The sequence below is a fragment of the Rhagoletis pomonella genome, unplaced genomic scaffold (genome assembly GCF_013731165.1).
Source record: "Rhagoletis pomonella isolate Grant_MI unplaced genomic scaffold, Rhpom_1.0 Rhpom_scaffold_01775, whole genome shotgun sequence".
NCBI lineage: Eukaryota > Metazoa > Arthropoda > Insecta > Diptera > Tephritidae > Rhagoletis > Rhagoletis pomonella.
Window position 1 is genome coordinate 29,985 of NW_023460329.1, and position 5,447 is coordinate 35,431.

Genomic DNA, 5,447 nt, shown 5'->3' on the forward strand with positions numbered 1-5,447 from the left:
CCCTGCAAAAAATGGGACTAATCCGGGATGACTCCGGGAGCAATCGCAAAGGAGCATGCGACTAATACCACTTTTGATCTCTTTATATGAAATGAACTGATCGCTTTTGTTCGAGCATGTCCTATGAAGAGACTAATTGTTCACCTTTATACCCGAACGGGTATAAAAAGCGACTAGTCACTTTAAAAAAAAATAAAAATTTGCGCCAGCTGAGATTCGAACCGGGGTGTTCAGTTTTGTTAGGCGAGTACTCTCTCTGTGTGCCAACGCCGCACATGAAATTTCATTGACTAAGTGCGTACATATCATTAAATCGTTAATAGTACCCGTTAGAGATGAGTTGGGGACTAATTGATCTCCAATTATACCAATAAGGGATGAATCGAGACTAATTGACCTCCATTAGTACCCGTATGAGACTAGTTGGGACTAATTAATGCCCAATTGTACCCGATTGAGAGTAATCTCGGAATACTCTCTTTAGAGATTAGTCGCACAATTTTTTGCAGGGCCCTGCAAAAAATGCGACCAATCCGGGATGACTCCGGGATCAATCGCAAAGGAACATGCGACTAATACCACTTTTGATCTCTTTATATGGAATGAACTGTTCGCTTTTGTTCGAGCATGTCCTATGAAGAGACTAATTGTTCACCTTTTTACCCGAACGGGTATAAACTGCGACTAGTCACTTTTAAAAAATAAAAAGAAAAATTTTCGCCAGCTGCGACTCGAACCGGGGTTCCCAGTTTTGTTAAGCGAATACTATCTCTATGTGCCATCGCCGCACATGAAATTTCCTTTACTAAGTGCGTACATATCATTAAATCGTTAATAGTACCCGTTAGAGATAAGTCGGGGACTAATTGATCTCCAAGGGATGAGTCGAGACTAATTGATCTCCATTAGTACCCGTATGAGAATAGTTGCGACTAATTAATGCCCAATTGTACCTGCTAATTGAGAGTAATCTCGGAATACTCTTTTTAGAGATTAGTCGCGCAATTTTTTGCAGGGTATTTATTAATGTTAGGAGGGTTAGTTTTGATAATTTTTAGTATTAAGTACTTCTTCTATTTCTTGCTCGTTTCAGTTTCTTATTTTTCTGCTCCATTTTCTGCCTACGTTCTGTTTATAACTAGCCGTTTACAAGCATCTCTTGATAATCATAGGTATTAGCAATGATGTAAGTATGAGCACTAACGAAGATAACTTAAGGCTATCTCTGAAACTAACATGCCAGCATAACAAAGGGTTCAATACATGTCATTTTAATGCGCGAAGTCTAACAGTAAGCAAACTTGAATATTTAAATTATATTTTTCATGACCTTTGCGTTGATGTGGTTTGTATAACAGAGACTTGGTTCAAACCTTGCATCGAAAATTCTGCATACGCTTTGTGCGATTTTTCAATTATAAGAAACGACAGATCCACTGGTAACAGAGGTGGCGGCATTGCGATTTATTTTAATGCCAAGCTCAATTGTAAGGTTTTACATAAGTCTCCCTGTCTTGATGCTGTTCAAAGTCTGTTTGTTGAGTTTAGTGATAGTGTTCAAAAGAGTCTTGTTGTTTGTGTTTACAACCCCCATAAATGTAATGACTTGACGACACTTTCCACTAAAATATCTGAGTTATCTGTAAGCTATATGCATGTCCTCATCTGTGGCGATTTTAATGTTGACATTTTAACAAATAACGCCAAGTGTAAGCATTTACTGAGCAGCTTTAATGCTAGTGGCATTACTATTGCCAACAAATATGCAACACGCTTTGCACCGGAGTGTAAGCCAAGCATGTTGGACCTTTTTACCGTAAGTGTAATTGGTAATGTAAACCATATTGTCCAATTTCCCTTAGCTGGTGTATCTGACCATGAATTGATGTTTTTATGTTATAATATAGAATTTTTCAAAGTGAAACCAATTACCCACTTAAAGTTTAGGGATTACAAAAACGTAAACATGACTGAGTTATTTGAAGAAAGTGCTTCACTGGATTGGAACTCCTGTTGGTTCTTCTCAGACGTTGATAATAAACTAAACCATTTCAACACGCTGGTAAAATATTTGTTTGAAAAATATGTGCCTATTAGAAATATTAAAATTTTTCACAAACGAAAGCCGTGGTTCACTAAAGCCACTCTAAGCCTTATAAAAAAGCGAAATACGGCCTACAAATACTGGAAACGGAATCCCACTGATGATCGTTGGAACCAATATAAAAATTTAAGAAATTAAATAACTGCAAGCCTACGTCAGGAAAAAAAGGCCTATCTTGAAACTAAATTAATGCGGTGTATAGATATATTATACTTTAAGAAACCTATGGTATACGTGTTACTGTCTACCAATTCACGTAAAACTTAAACTTGTAAAGGCTCTTATCGTTCCTCAGATTTCTTACTTTGAGGTGGTATATGGTAATCTTAATTGTGAATCTAAAAATAAATTAAATTTAGCTCTAAACAATGCTGCCAGATTCTTATATTTTAAACAAAGTTTGATCATGTTTCGTTGTTATTTACATACATTGTCCTGGTTTCAGCTTGAAAAACTACCTTAATGTCCGCAATATTTTATTTTTATTTAAAATAATAAGATACCGTCAGCCTGGCTATCTTTTTCGAAAATTGAGTTTTGTTCAGTCATCTCGCACGCATAATATCATTGTTTCAAGATATAAAACATTAACAGCCTCTAGATTGTTCTTTGTTAGTGCTGTCAGACTATGGAATTCTTTACCAGTGTCAATTAATTGTATAAAATCGACTAGATGCTTCAAAACGGCAGTTACAAACCTCTTTGTGTAGTATCCTTTCTTTTCTCTTGTTTTCCTCTTCTCTAGTATATGTATTTTTTTTCCGTTATTGTTAATTTAAAGCTAAATTCTAGCCATCGTTATTTTAAGTAAATTTTTGTGATTAAATTGTCAAATATGTACATTGAAAAGACTTCATGTCTTACCGTACTATATCTTAAATAAATAAATAAATAAATAAATAAACTTTATAGCAATCTCGCAGAATAAACCAAATTATTTATTATTTACGAATAACAAGAAAAACCATTTATTCATTTGTTATTCGTCATTCGAATAAATTTTGCCCAACTCTGTTTGAAACATGATTCAATTATTAAAGGTTTTGTAAGTATGATTTATTTTGGAACGAATTTCCGTCATCCCTTGTCAAGTTTGGTTTGCAGACAAACCGGTTTCCGCATTGTGTGTCTGGTTCGAGTTTTTGTTCTTAATTTATGTTAATTTATCTTAGGTAATGTGATTTGTAAGTAGCTATTTTCTAAAATTTGACACTCCCACCGGGATGGTTTTTGGAAGCAGTAGAAAAAGAAGAAGAATTCAATCACACCTCCTAAATGGTAGCGAATTTCTACAAAAAGGCGTGGATAATGGTGCATCGTGGTGCCTTAATACAAAAACGAATTTGATTTAATTATTTAATTTAAACCAGCTTATTTACATCAAATATAACCCCTGATTGTTATTAAAAATAAATTTTGCTATGAATATACCAAAGTTGCGTACGTCAGACGGCGCATAACTCAAGAATGGATGGTCCCCTTAGAGCTATTTTTTTTATTGCTTGTCTCCCTTGTAAATTCTTTGCGGTACCATTTACATTAGATAGATATGAAGAAGCTATTTGTTTGTGGAAAAGTTATGGAGTTTTGATTAAAAAAGGCCAAATAAAAACATTTGGAGCTTACGATTCTTTCGCGATTATGGCTCGATTGCTTCGAATATGCTAATTCGAATTCTTTGATATTGCACTTTTAGTGTTCTGGGGAGATTATGCCGCCATCAGAATATTAGACATTGGCTTATACAGTTGCGATTGGCGCTTCGTGCCGGACGACGGGAAGAATAAAAAGGACACGCAGCTACTGAACGACTGAGACAGGGAACGTGATCTACATCGTCAAATGAGAAGTGCCGTAAGTGTGCAATTATATCGCGCCATTGACTAAACCGAGCTGTCGTGTTTTACGATTGGCCCCATGGACGCGGTTTGCTAATATTATATTGCGTCAAAGTCTCATTCGGAGACACCAGCAGCCGGATTCCAGCATTCGCTATCGCTAGTTTTGATCGCTAAAGGTCTCCAAAAGAATAGCAGGCGCGCTTAACAACATGCAACGTTTAGTTATATGCCCCTCATACTGCCAGATTTGCCTGATTACACTTTGCTTCTGTTACTTTTCCATATTGCGTACTTTTAGGCCCCGCGGCTGTTAATATAGAGAATTTTAGCGATGGAAATTTAGCATAGCGATTGTCAGAATTCCACCGCAGGATTGTGTTGTGTAGGTCAATACCTAAATATCTTCGTTGGCTCATTTACCAGAACCATTGCGCGCTTTAGTTTACAGGACTCGCCGAATATCGACAACGACATTTCGGCATTTAAGGGAATTTCGCCTCTTTAGCCTGCATTGAAATTCTGTAATCCACCCATTTTGTCTTGTTGTCGCCAGCGAATGAAGAACAAACATTTCTTCAAATTTAAAAAGTAAAAATTTCACTACTAAAAATTTAAAAATGTTCTCAAACCTTGAAAGAAATTTGGAAAAGGAATATCACTGTTTTTGTTTTTGGGAGTAGGGTGGGTGTCATTGATAAAATTAGAGCGAGAGAAAGTTTTTCTTACAAAACCTTTCATTATTGAATCATGATTTGAAATATCAGAAATTTTGTTTTCTTAGTTTTACATTTTCTCTAGAGTTTTTTTTTATTTTTTTTTACAATTGAAGTTTTGGATTTTTTTTATTTTAAAATATTTTGTGTTTTTTTGCCATTTTTCCGGCTTTTGGAGTGTTGCCGCGGTAATTACGTGCGTTTTATCTCTTTGTTTCTGAGTTTAACTGAAATTGGGTGTTTGCATTGAGTGAGTGTGTGTGAATGTCCGAGCAGAATAATAGCGAAGAAAGAATTGTTGGTGGCTTGGGACTATTTAGCGGGGTGTCATGGACCGCATTAGGGTGCTCGGAGCGGCGTGCATGCTTGCTTTAACCGGGCTTAGTCACTCGGGTGGTCGGGGTTCTTGCTCCTTGTACGTTACCCTAGCGATTTGCATATATAATAAATAAATTCATGCACTGAAATAGGAACGAAACCTGAAAGGAAAAATTTCATCAGAAAACTTTGCACTCACATTTTAAAACACAATATAGATAAACGAACGGACTCGGAAGTTGGCACAGTAGAAATCGTACGGACATAAGGAATCAGATAAAATGCATCAAAAACAGAAATCGCCACTGAACGATTAGTTTACCATGCCACGCACTAGCGTATACTATGCGAAAATATAGATATGCATACATGGGCGTAGCCAGAACGAAATTTAGGGGGGGGGGGGGGGGGGGGGGGGCAATAAAAAAAAAAATCTAAACCAATAACTTACTTACTAAAAAATTTTTTATT